Source organism: Gallus gallus, chromosome 3 (genome assembly GCF_016699485.2).
Source record: "Gallus gallus isolate bGalGal1 chromosome 3, bGalGal1.mat.broiler.GRCg7b, whole genome shotgun sequence".
NCBI lineage: Eukaryota > Metazoa > Chordata > Aves > Galliformes > Phasianidae > Gallus > Gallus gallus.
In genome coordinates this window covers 87,429,916-87,449,050 of record NC_052534.1, presented here as the reverse complement: position 1 = coordinate 87,449,050, position 19,135 = coordinate 87,429,916, and the positions used below count along the sequence as shown (strand labels likewise).

Here is a 19,135-nt window from a genome sequence, read left to right as displayed (position 1 = left end):
TAGCCACAGTCTCTCTGCATTAGTGATGGTTGGAAGGAAATTCAAGTGAGGAATACATTTACACTGCTGTTTTGTTAGTGCAGACATACTCAAATGAGGCTACAAAATCCCCCAGGAAAGCTGAGTAAATAGTTTAGAACTCAGCAATATACCCAGCTTCATGCTGCTGCACTACACTGCTACCAGCTGATTGCCAGAACCAATCCACTTTGTGTAAAACTAGCTTGGATATGTTTTTCAAGCCTGCAATGAACCTTTCAGAGTGAGTGCAGGCCTACCTTTAGAGGGATTAAAAATAATTGAGGAAGTAACAGGCTGATGAGGTTGGTGTAGTAACCAGGAGTGCACTGAGGGCAACCATGGCAGGTGCTGCTGAGGTTGAAGCCTCACAGCTGCAGAAGTTAAGCCTGACAGAAAAATAAGAAGCAGACAAGGCATTAGGCCATTTCACAGGCACTGAACTGGAATTGCTAATCCTTAATTTTGGGGAAATGAATCATTTATATTCTGTGATTCCCTAACTGCTGTTGGATTGATCTGCCATTGCTGCCCAAATTAGTAGTTCTCAATAGGCCTCAGCTATTCCAGATCAGTTACTACACTGCTTTGATCGGTGAATCAAATTACACAATCCTGTATGATCATAGTCCATTTACACAGTTTTTTGCTATCATGACTTATAGGAGCCTTACTACATGCAGTTATGTATCTCTACGCCTTTGACAGTCCTCCTCTCTGACCACTAACAATAAAAAATATGGGTGTACGCTGGAATAAACCCCTTGTTTAAAAAGCATCAACTAGAATTTTTCCTTCTAGTTTATTTCACATTCTTGAAATCACGAAACTTAGCTTCAGAGCCCAAGGAAAAATATAGCTATTTTTTCTCTGATTTCAGAGAAAACCTATGCCAACATTTATATGTGCCAGTTTAACATAATTCTACCAAATTGCAGAGTCAACTGGGTGGGAAAAACTGTGTGCCACAAGTACTCCTTCTCCTCTCTTTATTTCATACAAATTTCACTTGCAGAATAACAGTATTCTTTAATGGATTAGCAATACCCAAACACAATTTCAGCCTAATACCAGCCATAAAAGCCATGTAAATTACTGCCAAATTAAAAATGAAACACAGTAAGAAATAGCCTCACATTGTAACTGGATAGGTCATGCCTTTGGAGATATAAAAATCTCAGGCATCGTTTATATCTACAAACAGTATGGCATCTCAGATTGTATCAAAGTATCAGCAAACTGCACTTTTCATCACTTAAAAAATGGTTCTAACTAAAAATATCAAACAGTCTTTATACAATTTGCCCTCTGAGCACTCTATGTTTTGATTAAATTCTTTGAGTTTTGACATGCTGCTATTTCAGATGCTTCTTTTACTTTAAATTAAGCTTGTTTCTTATTTTGTAAAGCTGTGCTAAAAGACAGTTTAAGCATACTCAGTACTTACAAAAGAGAGCACAGCCTGGGGAAGAAGCAAGGCTGTGATTTCATCAGTCTCAATACCAGACGTGTGCGTTACCACACTGCAAAACAAGCCAGACTTGTCATGGGTCGCACGGGGGTACACAATCACATTGCAGGCAGCCACAGGACATGATGCATTGATTCAGTCAGAATAATGTTTTGACTTTTGGTTTGATGTCAGCTACAGGAATACAGACAATAACACGTGGTGAGTATAAATACTAAATTCCACACAATATTTAATCTGTTTATCAGATATTAGTATTTATTCATTACTATGAAATCATGGTCAAACAAAACAAAGTTTCATAAATCTCTACTCATCAGAATGGCCTCTATTTATGTTGACTTCATCTGAAGTTAATAAGAGCATTCATCTTGCTTGGGCAGGTAATACAGCCTTTATTTCTTCATAGCCATGTAAGAACTGAGCAAGCAAAAAGGTCACAGCAAGCAACTGACCTCAAAATTTTACATTTTCAAAATAACAACTAATTAGTACTTTAACACTGCAAAAATACACTTAATGTAAATAATCTTTGAATAAATGACACAAAATATCCCTACTATATGTGAAGTTCTTTTTAATAGAAGCCCCACTTTAGCTTTTATCAGTTCTGGTGCACAACAAAATTTCTACATTAAGTGTGATAAAATGTGCGCTGAGAATTGAAACCATTTCCCAAAGCTCCAAAAATTCATTTAGCAATAGGAAAAAAGCTTCACAAATCATGGGCAAATTCTCAGAGACTGAAAGCAGCACCACCCGTTATTTGCTGACATGTCCATATAGGCTCAGAGTTGTTTACTCCCTGCTATTGACTGAGCTCATCAGTTGCAACTAATGAATTGTGTTATTTGCAGCACCCAGGCAAGAAAACTGGGATGCCAGTGCTGAAGGACACAACCCATCAGCAACACAAAACACTCTTACAAGCCTATGCAAGGTTCCTGGAGGTAAAAACAAAAGTGTTCAGCCAAAGCATTCTGAACACAATGGAACTGTAGATGTTTAGATCTGTAATGGCCTGTTTTTATTATATAAACCTGTAACTTTTAGAGACCAGACCCATGTACGGGACCTTAAAGAAGCTGACCCTGGGAAGGAATTATTCATAAGGGAATTGCATTCTAACCATTTTACTAAAGCCCCGTCAAAAGGCTTGGATTGCAATAATCAGTGCCAGTCTCCAGGGCTGAGAATACTGCACGGCACAGAAAAAGGCAGCTTTAGTGACTCCAAATATTTTTCCAAGTTCTGTCTTGTCTACAAGTTACCATTCTTGGGCAAAGTGATTAAGAACAGAAAAATGCTGAATTCCACCAAGCTGTATTCCAGAAATACGCTCCAAGTCCCAGCATGTCACATCTGAAAATATCCAGGACACAATCTGTGTTTGTGACACTAGCAGACCATCAAGGCAGTTCTAATATCTGTAAAAGATTCTAGGATAATAAACAAGAACCCTATGCTTGCATTTATAAGCGAAAAGAATCAAAACAGAGAGAAAGTATTTCCCATGCTACATACATGATAAATTTCTGTAAGACTCTGGTGGTTTAATACTGATGGGCAGCTCAGCATCACCACACCACCCTCACTCCCTCCCCTCAGAAGAACAGGGGAAAAAAATGCATCACTCACCAATTACCACCACTGGAAAAACAGTCAGCGTAGACAGACAAATGTAATTTACTGCCTATTGATAGCACACTACTACGGTGAGAATTAAAAGCAAACTAAAAACACCTTCCCCTATCCACCCTCCTCTACCTCTTCCCCTGAGCAGTGCAGCATAACAGGAAATGGGGGCTAAGGTCAGTCATTACTGCTTTGTCTCTGCTGCTCCTCCATGGTCACTCTCTGCCCCTTCTCCTCATGGGGTCTCTCCCACTTGCTGTTGTACAGCAACTTTTCCCTTTCCTCAGTCTGCTCCCCTAGAGCACACCAGAGTCACTCACGGCTCAGCTCAGGCTGGGGGTCCCTTCTGGAGCAGCTGGGGCTGGCTCTGCACTGACATGGAGCAGTGCTGGGCTCCACACTCAGGGACCAAGTCTGCACCCCCTCTGCTACCTAAATATAGCCAAGTAAGCCAAGTGTACTGTTCACTAACAGCACTCACTAAAGATATAAAATTCTTCACACATTTTCAACAAGATCCCAGAAATAGCTCTGCATTCTGTACTATGGAGTTGCTTTTTATTGATCCGTCCACACTGAACCAGAAACTGAACCAGATCTAGGATCACATATGATAAACTCCTTAGCAATGTCAGAGAAAGAACAACACTCCTCTTCCACAGCAGATTAGATATGGGCATTAGCATGCTAACAATATCACTTTTTTTTTTCTTTTTATCAGTTCTAAGAGTGCATTTACACTCAGACTGAATAATAGCAGTGATAAAAATGATCCCACAGGACTCTTCAAAGAAGAACATTAAAGTCTGCTTGCATGTCACCACACAGGCTTGGTGACTCGACATTTAGAAATGTGTAAAAGGAAGGATAGCACAGGATATTTGTGCATAAAGTAGCACTCATGGCTTACTTGTGCATCTCCCTCACTTTCCTCCTGCAAATCTATGCAGAGAAGCACAGGGAGCTGGGGATAGCAACCAGTCCTGCATGGCCTGCATTATGACAAAAAAAAAAAAAAAAAAAAACAACAAAAACAACACACAGAAGTTAACTTTGGGGTGCATTGGAGCTACTCTATTATTAACGTAATTTAGAAGCATGGATATTAAATGGAGATGTGGAAAGAAGTAAAGAAGAGCTTGTTTTCTTCTTTCCCAAACATTACACAGTAGTAGCAGATTTCCACACGAGACAAAGCAGAATGTACTCCCAAAAAGGGAAGTGGTGATAGGTTCAAAGAAGCGCAGTCCTTGAAAGCAGGTAACCAAGTTCTCCTAAGGTGATATGCTTCAGTACAGTGTCTCCCTTTGGAAGCTGCCAACAGCATGCAGTCAGTGGTACTTGGGAGAATGAAAAAAAGGAGTATTATTTTATGTATTTTACACCTTTGATTTTTTTTTTTTAACAAAAACTTTCTCCTGAAGAAGCTTGTAACTCAGTGAAAATGCTGTAGCTCCAGTCTGTATCCATTCATTCATTCAAGGGAGAGAAAAAAAAGAAAAAAAAAAGGTTTTTCTTTTGTGGAGTTTTCAGCTAAATGAAGATGTTTCTATCACTTTTCTTTGTAGTAACAGCTTCTCTGGGAATAAATCCTCCAAACAGAAGATCATTTCCAGCAATTCATAAAAGCTGCAAAGGTGTGAATAGCTCTCATAGCAGTTCACATTTCAAATTAATTGAGACTATTCAAGTGCCAGCATAATTAAGGATGTCTGTCTCAATTACATCTAGACTGGATGCAAGCTGGGACAGCAGTTATCAACAGATCATATTCTTTCAGATCAGTCACTCTGGTTACCATTAAGGGCTGCAAAGGTATTAAAACACAGGCATTGTTATTAAACTCCTTCCTAGTTTATTCAGAAAGGATTCTCCCTTTACGTACCTATTTCCTTAGCAGGAATTTCCTGATACGCTGCTTCAAGTTAAAAAAAAGAAAGGATTGAAAGATCTTCTCAGCCTTTTTTCCCCTCTCATTAGCAAATTTCGCATTCCTTATTGTGACTACACTTTACTACTGTACGCACAGGTGTCAGCATATATCTTTCACAAATCCGAGACTTTGGGCACCTTAAGATTGGTAACTCAGTCAATAATAGCTAAAAATGCTTTCATGAAAACCTTTTGATTATTTCCTTCAGTGCTCTAGTTTTGATTCCAAGTGTCTCTTGAGCTTATTTTACTTCAGAACCAATCTGTCTGTGATTACTCAGACTATCAGCCCATCTGGTGCCCTCTCCATTCCTTCAGTATTTTTAATACACTGGTCAACTGCATACAAGCCTGCTGGTAACATCTTAAATTGTCATGAATTTTACAAAGCTGGCGTCTAGGGAGGGAAAAGGAATCCACATTAATGTGGTTTCTGAGCAAAAGCCCCACATGTCCTCAGTTTCTGCCTGAGTGGACTTGTTAGTCAGTCAGAAGGAGCATGTGTTGATCTTCTGATTGCGCACATTATGGCGGAAAACCTTGAAGTGTTAGGCCTTGAGAAAGGAGTTGAGATCACTGGGTAAGATAAAGCCTTATTTGAGACACGGTCTAAAAAATAATAGTTTATTCACTGTAAAATAAGAGTTGTAAGAAAACACTTGTGGCATTAAGTACATGGTTTAGAGATGGGACTTGGTATGTTGGGCTGATGGTTGGACTTGATGATCTTGAAGATCTTTCCCAGCCTAAATGATTCTATGGTTTTACGAAAAAGACTCTAAAGAGTTATCCATAAAAGAATAAGAATACCTGGTTTTGATTCATGAAAAGAATTTTCAAATATCATCTCAAGGTATGTTTTCAGACTGCCTGGGGAGCTCTGTTGTCTAATTTATCAACAGGTTCTGTTTTCACTGCTGATATTTTCAACACAAACAATAGAAGACATATACATGGGACATGTCAAATGTGAGTTGGATGTCCAAACAACTGTGAGACTCTGAAGTCTTTCTTGGAGATCTCACTTTGGTTGAAGACACTGCCAACTGGCATATCCTCTTAAAAGACACTGATTTCAGTTTCTTCTTATTTTGTCAAATATTAACTGCTTGGATGAAGTTTCTTATTTTAGGTATCATCTTGATCATTTTTTTCCGCCCCATCTCTGTTTTTGCATTACGCAGCAGAGAAAGATGCCTCTTTGTGCTTCAACATCAGTAGCTTTGAAGATGCCTGCTTTTCTTCAGTTCATATGCCAGCTGGCCAGCTGGCAAATCAAACAGAAAGAGATTGACTGGAAGCACACAGACTCTTTCAGAAATTGAATAGAAAAGAACTCCAAAAGAACTTTAGGAGCCCAAAGGAATGCGTAAGGAGGAGAAGGTGCAGAAGAAGGCTGGATTTTGCTGGAGCAAGAAGCCAGAGAACATTATGGAAAAATGAGACAAGAAACAGAACAAGACAACTGAGAGAAGGTAAACTTTACAGAACTCTGATCACCTCTAATGGCAGAGATGGGCAGGAATTCTGGGATGGATAAAACCCGGGAGGCAGGACTACAGACAGCTGGGACACGACAGAAGCAACAAGGAGGGATCAGTCATGCTTAGGGAGAGCTGGCAAAGATATTTCTACAGGCAGGCTTACCTTGTTAATGCAGTGAGACAAGTGAGCTTCTTCCAAAACAAGGGAACTATTGTCACTAGTTACTGTGCATGAGCTAATCAGTCCATCCAAATACTGAGGCTTGTTACTAGAGGTGTGTCACCATGCTGATACAAAGACACCATTTATCTGATACCACAGGACCTGTGCTTGTATTTCCTGATGCACATAACATCATATAGACGTGTCAGTTCAAGTGGCACTACCTTGGGATCTCTATAATCCACTCCATACTAACAAAGGCATGCCCCTAACTATTAGAGCATACTCACTTCCAAAGCACCATTTTACTCTTCTATCAATTAGTATTTATGACACTCAGTGTCTCTCATCTCTCTGATACAGATGTAAATCCATTTGCTATAGATCCAGGTCTCTCCCCACACCAAGACACAGCCATAATACTGCTCTCGAAGTTGGTGCACTTGAAGATGATTAAAGATGTGCCCTGAAGATAAAAAATGTGATAAAAAAAATAATTACTTCAAAAATGAACTATAAGATATCTAAAATTGGGTAGCAAAAATTAGGGAATCTTTTAACAATTCTGACCTTAATTTTCATGTTTCTCAATTTCACAGTTATAAAATGAGGACAATAATGGCACTTAATAATTTTGTAAGGAACCATAGATTAACTAATTTTATGAAGCACTTACATGCTATGGTGAGAGCACAGTACAACCAGCCATTAAGATATTAGATAATTGTACATCCTTTGCAAGATTTGCCTGTTAGATGCTGAGTACGATCTGATATCAAGTACTGAAGGAAGAAGACAATAAGGGATAATATGGAGTAACTAACCCTTCAATGAATAAGAGAGAATCTCTGAAAGAGGGAAAAAAAAATACCTATATAATCAGGTAATTAAAAGTTGTCTCATAAAAAAAAAAAAAAGGCAGAATCAAATTTGCACAGGAAACCTTTATTTTTACATCCCTCACATTTTAAGCATCCAACTTTGCAATTCTTACCACTGTTTTGGCATCATTTCTCCCTGTGGGTAAATCTATTTTAAGTGCATGAAGAGTTTATTGTACGAACTAGTCCTCTAGTCTGATCAATCCTCTTTTTTTTTATAAGCATAATTTAATGTGTTATGTAATATCACAGATCATCACCAATAGTTGCATAAATTTCATTAGTTTTGCCTATGAGATAAATCATTGTTATCATACCATTTTCTTTATTATCTTTTCTCCTTTTCACCAAATGTTCCATATGCTTAATTTTGGTGTTAAATTCACTGATCTGAATATATTAAGCTCAAACCTGAATATTTTAAGTCTACTATGGATTGTTTCTATTTCCATCTCTAATTCCATTTATTATGATGTCAGTAATTCATTAGAGTTGATTCCACTGTAAAAGGAGTTCTCAAAGTTACCAGTTGCTGTTACGCATTTCTCAGCATTCTGGTTAAAGTTGTCATTCTTATTAAGAAAGTAGATCCCAGAAGTTGTTATAAATTATAACACAATATTAGAACTTTAATTTTACACTACACAAAATTAAACCTTTTCAGAAGTAGGCTATCTTGGGAAACTGAATGAAAACAAGGGAAAGCAAAATACCAAAAGTGAAAACAGCATTGTTGAGATGTTACGTTACAGCAGTGTGTGTGCGTACATCTCAGGTGAGGGGAGAAGAGAAATTACACAGCAGCCTATTAAGTTATTTGCCTATAAAATAGCCCTCTGGAATTGACTTGTTCTGATATTTCTCATTCATCCTTTTCTCTCTCTTCCTGTTACTTTTAACATAGGTTGTATTCTCCCAGATTCAGACCACAATTCATTATCACCCTCTTTCATGAAAAACAGGTGACCCTCAAGAAGTTCAGTAAATCCAAGTGCAAGGTCTTGCACTTGGGTCGTGGCTCATTATCAGTACAAGCTGGAGGATGTAAGAACAGAGCACAGCCCTGTCAGAAAGGACTCGGGGTACTGGTAGATACTTTCAGTATCTAGAGGGGAGCTACAGGAAAGAAGGAGACAGACTCTTTAGTAGGGTCTGTGGTTAAGGTAGCAAGGGGAATTAGGTAGGGGAAATGGTAGCAAGTAGATTTAGGTTGGATATAGGGAAAACCTTTACAGCGAGGATGGGAAAGCACTGGGATCACTCTGACCCAAGTGCAGCGCCTTGTACTTGACCATGTTTCACATCATTAAGGTCTCACGGGCCCATTTTTCAAGCTTTTCCAGATTCCTCTAGATGTCATCCCTTCCTTCTCTTATGCCAACTAAACCACTCAGCTTAGTGGCATCAGCAAATTTGGAGGGTGCACTCAATCTCACTATCCAATTCATCAATAAAGATGTTGAAGATTACCAGTCCCAAGATGAAACCTGGGGGGACACTACTCATCACCAGCTTCCACCTGGATACAGAGTCACTCTCGACAATCCTCTGGCTGTGACCATCCAACCAACTCTTTATCCTCTGAATATCACCATTCAAATCCACATATTTCCAGTTTAGAGATAATAACATGATGTGGGACCATATCAAAGGCTTTGGGTTGGATATTATGAGAGTGGTGAGACACTGGAACAGGTGGCTCCGTAAAGCTGTGGATATCTCACCACGCAATTGTTCAGACAGATTGTATGAGACTTTGAACAACCTGATCTTGTGAAATACATCTCTGCCCATGGCAAGAGACTGGACTGAATGATCTTTAAAGGTCACTTTCAACTCAAACCTTTCTATGATTCTTTGATGTGCTTCGTTCATCAAAATATTCCGGTAAGATCTGCCTTGTTTACTAAAAGGCTGAACTAAAACTGATTGAAGAAAATGAAAATGGAAACATTTTCATTCCTTCCACTGCAAATCAGACAGCAAATGAAAACTGGCATATAGCTGGGAGGACTAGATCCAGCACAGGACTTAAGTACCTATAAAACCTTTTGATCTGAGCTTCACATGGTCTGTAAGAGGAGTAATTCAAAGCTTCCGGATGTTGATCGGGCTTATGAGTTAGGTGCAAAGGTGTCCAGAGGGACAAAGATCTGCATATGCAAAGGCATATAAAGACAGGCACCCTGGAGCTTTAAAATGGGAAAAGACCCCATGGAGTCAGTTTAAGTAACAGTTGAACAGGGCTTATTTGATTAGCAATTTTCAGTATAGGTGCCTGAGGTCCTGTGCTAGTCATCAAAGTCCCTTTTTAGGTTTGAAATCATTTTGTCTATTTTATGCAGAAATTGCCCAGCCTTAGATAAAAAAATGAAAGGATAGCATTTACTTCATTTTCAGACACTTTTACGCTGCCTTGTATTTTTTATGATAGGCTGCTTCATTCTAGCTTGCTATACGTTTATAGCTCAGTATAACTGATCTTCAGATATTTTTGAGTTTCAAAACACTTTTTTTTCCTGTGTAAATGATTCCAGTCTAAAACAAGTTCAGATCTCAGCAAGGGAAACTGCCAATTTTCACATTCATAATCAGACACTTTTAATGAATGACTTCTTAGCCTACTGACTTTTTGTCCTGAGTTGAACTAACCTTATTCATTTACTTACTAAGTTCAACTCAGAATAGGATCACCACCTAAATGTTAATACATTCCCCTTGGTGAATCCATGTTGACTAACCTGATAGCCTTCTATGATGTCATCAGTGGCTGAATCGATGGGGGGAGAGCAGTGGATGTTGTGTACCTTGACTTTCAGCAAGGCATCTGACACCGTCTCCCACAACATCCTTGTTAAGAAAATTAGAAAATGCAGGATAGATGGGTTGACAGTACGGTGGATTGGGAACTAGCTGACTGGCAGAGCTCAGAGGTTTGTCATCAGCGGTGTAGAGTCTGGTTAGAGGCCTGTAACTAGTGGTGTTGCCCAGGGGTCAGTGCTGGGTCAGGTCTTGTTCAACATCTTCATCAATGACCTGGAAGGGACAGAGTCCACTCTCAGCAAGTTTGATCATGAAACAAAGCTGGGAGGATTGCCTGATGCACTTGAAGGCTGTCTTCAAGAAGACCTGAACACTCTGAAGAGTTGGACAGGGAGGAATCTGATGAGGTTTAGCAAGTGTAGAGTCTTGCACCTGGGGAAGAATAACTGCATGCATCAGTACAGGTTAGGGGATAACCTGCTGGAGATGAGCTCTGCAGAGTAGGAGCTGGGAGTCCTGGTGGAGAGCAGGTTGGCCATGAGCCAGCAGTGTGCCCTGGTGGCCAAGAAGGCCAATGGAATCCAGGGATGCATTAGAAAGAGTGTGGCCAGCAAGTCAAGGGAGGTGATCTTCCCCCTCTACTCTGCCGTGGTGAGGCCACATTTAGACTACTGTGTCCAGTTCTGGTCTCCCCAGTCCAAAAAAGACAGGGATCTCTAAGAAGGAGTCCTCTGGACTTCTATCAAAAAAGTTAACAATTTTCCATTTCACATATCCAAAGTGAATAGAGAGAATTCATGAATCTTAGAATTTAGGAGTGTGTTTTGCCCACAATACTGTTCAGGAATTTGACTCCGATTAACCATTCAATATCCTATTGGACTCAATACTTGGACTTCAAGTATTTCAAAGTCTGATGCACAACAATATCTCTTGCAGCTACATCAATGTTATTGATAATGTACAGAAACTTTTCACATTTTCTGTCTGCAAACATTTTACATCATTTCTGTTTTTGACAAGTGAGTCCAATGATAAGCCAGGAGTTGGACTCAGTGATCCCTGTAGGTGTCTTCCAAATGTAGATATTCTATAATCCTATCTGTAAACTTTTGTTTGGCTTACAGTATCCTAAGTAATAATCATATAGTCTATGTGCAAGGAGTCCTCCTAATCCCATCAACTTATGGTTTCACATCTAAACATGTATTTAAAAATAATACACATTCCTGGGCTTTAGGATTTCAAGATAGACCTTAAGAATATTTACTACATTAGCAAAGTGTTGATTCTTCCCCTCTTCTCAGTATCGATGTACAGGAATATTGTATCTACTTCCAGCCTCTACAGTATACTAGAGAAAGCCTAACACAGGGCCACAGAGATGATCAAAGGACCTCTCCTAGGAGGAAGGCTGGGACTATTCAGCCTAGAGAAGTCTCCAGTGGATCCGATCAATGTCTATAAATACTTGAAGGGGCATAATAAGACAGAGCCAGGCTCTTTTCCCTTGTGCCCTGCAACAGAACCAAAGTCTCCAAACTGAACACAAGATGCTGTCAGAAGGAAAGATTTTGTTATTGTCTAGGTGACAGAGCACTGGCACAGACTGCTCAGAGAGCCTATGAAGTCTCTTCTGTGGAGATCTTTGGAGGCTGTGTGGCCATGGTTCTGGGCAACTTACTGTGGACCAGATGGACCAAGAGGTCCCTGCCAATCTCAACCACCCTGGGATTTCATGACATCCACAGAACTAATTGATGACTCCAGTGCAGGGAATGAATGGCTTTCATTACTCTTACAGTTTTATCTCCAAAGCCAATTTAAGTATGAGAGAAATCAGCCATTCAGTTGCTGATAATACTAATAGACAACATCAGGTAATAACATTATTTCGTATTCTCAAGTTAAATCTTGATTATCACACAGTAATTGGAGTTAAAGACTGGGGACTTTAACACACAGGTGACAGAGGAGCATAAAGAAAAATTGCTTTTTAGTGAAACTCTGTGAACAACTTTACTATTCTAGAAATGGAGTAAATTCTGCCAGAATTAAAATTGTTTTAGCAAGGAAAGTATGTATAAAATCACAGCATCACAGAAAAATCTGGTTGGAAAGTGTTTCTGGAATTTGCCTAGTCCAACATCTTGCTTCAAGCCAGTCTACCCAAAAACTTAGAACAGGTTGGCAAAGGCCTTGTTAAGTCATATTTTGAAAATCACCACAGAGGTGGATTCCACATTCTGTCCAGGAAGCACATCCCAGTGATTAACCACTCTCACAGGGATGAATTAGAATTAATCTCAGAATTATCCTTGCTGCAACCTATGAGCACTGTTTCTTGACATCTCATTGTCATGGAGAACACTGCCTAAGAGCTATTACAAAGCATCTGTCTCTTCCTACAAGCTCACTGCAAGAGTTTTTAAAAGCTTACATTGTAATAAGTGACTCCCTTCCCTTACTTGGAATTTCAGTCATGCTTGGGTTTTCAGTATAGCCACAGTCATCCTCAATTCCTGCATGCTTCTGAAAGAGCTGGCAATTGAAGAACTTGCCCAAATCTTTTGTTCTAGTCACTTAATAATATGCACTGTCAAAGCCACTATGTTGAATAACAGGCACTCTCAAAGCCATGATGTTGAACCTAGTACAGCCACTCATGTATCATAGAATAGAATCATAGAATCATAGAATCACAGAATCATAGAATCATAAAATTGCTTGGGCTGGAAGAAATGTTAAAGACCATACACTTCTGACCCCATCGCCATAGACAAGGTTACCATTCACTACAGCAGACTGCCCAGGGCCCCATCCAACTTGGCCTTGAATACCTCCAGGGATAGGGCATTCACAGCTTCTTTGGGCAACCTGTGCAACCTCACCACCCTCTGTAATAAATTTCCTCCTAGCATCTAACCTAAATCTCCCTCTCTTTAATTTAAAACCATTCCCTATTGTCCTATCACTACCAAGCTGTATGAAATGTCATTCTCCCTCCTGTTTATAAGCTCCCTTTAAATAGTAGAAGGCCACAATGAGGTCACACCAGAGCCTTCTCCAGGCCGAACAAACTCAGCTCCCTCAGCTTTTCTTCACAGGAGAGGTGCTCCAGCCCTCTGATACACCTCATGACCCTCCTCTGGATTTGCGCCAACAGCTTCACACCTTTTTGTTGTGCTGGCAGCCTCAGACCTGGATGCGGTACTACAGATGGAGTCTCATGAGGGCAGAGTAGAGGGAGACAATCAGTTCCCTCTCCCTGCTGGGCACTCTACTTTTGATGCAGCCCAGGATGTATTTGGCCTTCTGGGCTGCAAGTTTCCACACTGCTGGCCTATGTTGACCTTTTCATGCACTAGAATCCCCAAGTCCTTTTCCACAGGGCTGCTCTCAACCACCTTTTCTGTACTTGATATATCTGTTATTCAACTCAGAGCAGTTGTTTACAAATTGTATTTGGATTTGAAGTTTACTTCTGCTTCAAACCTACTGAAGCTTGAGTATCCATAAGCAAGTACACTTTTCAGAACAATATTAGCTGATCTGACAAAAAACATTACTCTCCTTTAAACTCCACATCATCTATATTTTTCCTTAATCACAGTCTCAGTTACACTAATTGGTTGGAGTGTTATTAATAGTGTTAATTAGTTACACTATTGGTTGGATATTAGGAAGAAGTTTTTCACTCAGAGGGTGGTAACACACTGGAACAGGTTGCCCAAGAAGGTTGTGGATGCCCCATTCCTGGAGGCATTCAAGGCCAGGCTGGATGTGGCTCTGGGCAGCCTGGTCTGGTGGTTGGCGACCCTGCACAAAGCAGGGGGGTTGAAACTCGATGATCATTGCCGTCCTTTTCAACCCAGGCCATTCTATGATACATTATTTCTACATTAATTCTGAAGACAACTGGATAGAGTAAATGGTGCTTATTTCATTAACTGCATATATTGATTAACAATTTCATGCAAATTGTGCAACAACAGGTTTATGGGAAAGCATTTTCTGAGCTCATGTGTGAACTCATTTATCATTCAGTTAATAAAAGATTGCTAATCATAAGTCATTTGTGTTTTCTGAACAGGTGTGTGGATGTCTAGAAAAAGATGGAATGTTTTTGAAATTTCTTTACAGCTAAAACATTGGTTATAACTTTCTTGGCTATCAATCTATGTACAGCTCAAGAATCTACCTAGAAAAGAATAAACCTGGCATTTTCTAGCTGCTGTATTCAAATTTAAACTGAAGATTAATGTAACTTTCTGAGTTACAAACTGCTGAGACTTTTATATAATTGTATTATTTGATGGAAGTTGCTTTACTGCCTTCATTTATTCATCTGCCACTATTACTATTGGTGGTCAGAAACCTCCTAAAGGCATCTTGAAACCTTTATTCCTTCTTGAACTTCAGTGTTAGAGAAAGGTCACAAGGAAAATAGGCTTGTGTTTACAAAGCTCATTAGGACCAAAAGCACCCAAGTAAACACCAAGGTAACATTGAGGGCTCCAAGCATCCACTATAACCAGCACTGGGAGGAAAAGTAGCTTCAGGCACTTCTGGGATAGGAATGAGACAGAGACCTTTCATCCCTTTGCCAACCTCACCTTCAAGCACAGAAGCGAATGCTAAACCAAAAGTGGACCCTGGTAAGTGCCAACACAGACCTGCCAAAGTGGTAACAGCTTTGAAAATAAGCCATGTCCAAAACAAGCAACAACTTATTCCCCTTAGCCCTATTTCATTTTTCTCTTTCTATGCATTTATTTATGAGCTCTCCTTTCTTTTCAGTCAGAAACAACACAGGAGCTTATTTGTGAAATCTCCTCTTGACCAGAAGATCCTTAAAGCTAGAGAGTGCCTACATACACCCAGTGCACTTATTTCAGGACCTTGGCCATTGCCTACTGCAATATTCAGAACCAATGTTCATTAAAACACTATGAGCAAACAACGGTGGAGGGCTTACCATTCCTTAAGGGAATTACTCTACCTTCCTACAGAGAGCTGAGCACTCATAGAACATGTATCAAGTAACACAGAATAAATGGGAAGAGTTATTTTCCATCACTAATGTATCAACAGAAAACTTTAATACCAATCTAGCGTCCTGAGTGTCAGGATAGTTTTTCACAATTCGATTTTTATATACAATGTTAAGTCATACATAATAATTTAAATAATATTTAGAGTGTGTATTATACAACATTCTCAGCAAATTTCCCTTTTACTATATTAATATAATATTTTCATTATTACTCTCTGCATTACTCCAAAGTCTGTCTTGCTTCAAGAGACAAGTATATTTGTCTCTTATTTCTAAATACTTAAGCACTGAACCACGATCACAAAATACAATGTTAAAATTTTGTTATTACAATTCCATCAGTATTTTGTACATAATTATATACATTTATTTTCTATTTGGTCTTGCATTATAGTCTACTTTTAATAGTAATAGTACATTAAGCACTATTTCCAAAAGAAGGCAAAGATGAAGTAAGGGCAAATGAGAAAAGGGAAAAAAAAAGAGTACTTGAAGTATGTGTTTTGGAAGTTATGACAACCATACGGATGCCACCTGGGCAAAAAGATTTCTAAGATTTAGTCTGAATCATTAGGACATGTAAAATCTCAGAAGGCCTGAGAAAATATGAAGGTTTAGGTAAGCGTGAGGAAGATACCTAACCATCCATGTAGGTATTACAGCAGATCTCACAGGAGCTTCCTTCTCTGTATTCAGCCCTGTTTTATACCAGAGCTATAGGTTATGTGATGAACCACATCAGACGGCCTCAGGCACCAACTGCATTCCCAAGCTAGAGAGTCCCAGTTTGTGTAGTTCTTCCTCAGATGGAAGTTCTACAACTTTGATCACCCCTCTCACCCCGCTCTTTTATCCTGTCTCTAAGTTATGTATATATTAGGCACACAAAAAAAGTGAAGACTGGTGGATTTTTATTTATTTATTTGTGTCTCAAAAATAGAACATTTTGAATTTTTTTTTTCACCTCTTAACACAGATTTCTTAAAGGAAACACTCAGATTATCTTCACAATTGAACTTCCTGAAGTCATATCCATAAGTTTGCACAAGGCTTGGATACAGGACCTGACCAAGGAGAAAAATCCACTATACAGTAGATGGTATAAATACCCAGGCCACAACATAGGGGTTAGGAACACTCTCTCAGGAACATTAGTGAAAGATCTTGACTTCAGTTCTTTGTATGTGAAGTACTGGCCATTTCTGGAAACAGTGGAGGAGACTGGTAAATTAATCAGTGTTTTGACATCCCCATATTATATATATTATATAAATAATATATATGTATATATATATTATATATATATATATTATATTATCCCAATATTAAGTAGGAATAGAAGTCTCATTCATATAAGTATTCATCATTAATAATAACACATATTCTAACCTTAAGGATTGGTTTCATTGTATATGTGATAAAAAGCTTCCACCTTCTGCTGGCATTCAGCTGGACTCATACATAGCATGACACTCTGTCAATTAAAAAAATGTAATCTCATACTTGACAAATGGAAAGGTGAGAAATTGGTGATTGCCCATCAATAACATCATTGGAATCCCTAGGTTACTTCAGGTAGTCACTGTTCTTTCTGCTAATATTCTCAACATGGTGATATCAGTAGTTTCTTTTTTCTCTTGAATAAGCTCCTTCTAGTACAAGAATTTTTTTTAGGGTTCCAGTAATATGATTCCAATCATCAAGATAAAATTTGGTCTTGTCCAATGTTCTATTTCCAAAAACAGCAATGGGAAAGGCTGTTCAAGCACAACAGAGACTGAAGACTTTCTACAGTTCATTCCCTCCTCTGCTGCAGCACCACAACTCTAAGAGTAAGTAATTTTACTGATATTGAGCTTGCTAATACTGTCTGTATCCACATTCTGTGGTTGCAAGATCCATGGGTTTGCTATCTGCTGAATAAAAACATTCTTTATTTTAACAGTTGACTATAGGTATCTATTTTTCATAACACATTATCCTAGCTGGATTTTGTGCAATGTCAGGTCTTGCACAGCTACTGGAGGGCTTCCACTGATAATCTCCCACACTCTCTAAATGCGTGAAAGAATCTGCATTAGAATCTGCCTTCCCCTTTATCTATTTTCTACGTATAGATTTTCTCATTATTTAAAAAGATCAGCTTTAAGTTTCCTCTGTCTCTTTTCTTATCACTCGGTTTACCTGTCAGTCTTCAAGTTGGCATGGTGTAATGGCTATGCAGAGAGAATACCTTTCTCCTTAGCAACATAAGCAGTGGTAATAATACCTTATTACTGATATTGTTGCTGTTGTTTTACATCATATATTGTTCATTTGAATTCCATGTGTACATGTGTGTAGCTAAAATCAGATCAGTTTCTCACCAAGCAGAGCACTGTACAGATACAGAAGAAAACTTTTCTTGATCACATACTAATGTTGCAAAGAAAACAAACAAAACAACAAACCCTGGGTTCTCTTTTCATGTAGATTTCCTTATTTAGAAAACTATGACTGGTCTCATTACTGCTTTTTGTTTGTGCTAAGCCTGCACTCAAGCACTGATTTTTATAAGAAGACTCAGTAATACTTGTAAATTCCATGTAATGAAAGTCTAATCAATTCAGTCGAGGTCAAAAGTCCTTTGGGGATCATCTGCCCACCTTCTTACCCTTCAAATTAACTTCAGAAAATAGATCTGCGCTTTTAGAAATCTATATGGCTCCACCTCTTCATGGACAAGTTTCCACAGATACATCTTCTCCTTCCTGACCACACATTTTCCATGGGATAAAAAGGGCTTCATCTAAAACAAAGGTAAATTCTTTTTTACTGGTGTGTGAAGGATTAAATCCTTTAATCGAGGTTATTCTATACCAGTAAGCAGCAGTCCACAAGCATGCTTGCACCAGCTATTTTCACTCATGCATTCCATTACCTGAATTCTCAGTGCAGCAGAACCTACTGCTTAGTAGCTCATATATGTATGTTGTTGAGTAGACACTGTATATTTTCACTTTTATATATGTACATGCATACACATACATATGTGCACTGCTGTGTAGACATTACATATTTTCACTCTTTTTTTTTTTTTTTCTTTCTTTCTTTCTTAGAGACAAGTCCAAAAGGTGCAGTAGAACTGTGTTTATCTTCAGAAACTAGACGTACCCTGCCCTTAGTACAGGACAGTGAAGGGTGGAAGTCTGCACCAAAAGCCAGACTGGATGACCTGTTATTGATAAGATGTAATTCTTACCGTGACACCACTCATGGAAAATCTGTTATGTCCCACAAGGGTAAAGTCTATAAGGAGTTTCCTATCTGTTGGCTTTAAGTGACTAAGCCTGGTATTGTCTGTAGGCAGATCCATGGCCCTGCTGCAAAGACGGCTGTGTTCAGGATGGGCGGTTCCGAGAGGGCTCGGAGCAGTGGACAGCCACCTCAGCGCTCGGGCTGCAGGAGGGCCCAGCGGGCACCGTGGGTGCTGCCGTTTCTTTAACTGAAGACATCACCAGATGAAGAGCATTTCAAAGAAATTAAACTATGAAAGGCTTAAGCCCACAAGTCTCGGTACAGACAGATATCGCTTCCTTGCCGAGTCTTTCTCCCTGCAGTTAAGCTGGAAACCGCGAGTCGAGGCTGAGGGGTGCGTTTCTCCCCAGCTCACGGCGCAGTGTCAGCGTTATCTCCCGCCTTCCTCCGCCCCAGGGGTCACCCTCGCTCGCAGGTCCGTCCGGCGGGCAGCGC

General features: G+C 39.4%; 1 long non-coding RNA gene across 1 annotated transcript; it reads right to left on the bottom strand.

Moving 5' to 3' along the window:
• Window positions 1-296: 296 nt before the first annotated feature.
• Window positions 297-7,166, bottom strand: LOC124417888. The gene is made up of 3 exons (XR_006939016.1): window positions 6,994-7,166; window positions 1,466-1,663; window positions 297-407 (listed from the first exon to the last, which is right to left on the bottom strand). It is a non-coding gene; the product is annotated as an uncharacterized LOC124417888 (long non-coding RNA).
• Between the last annotated feature and the right edge of the window lie 11,969 nt (window positions 7,167-19,135).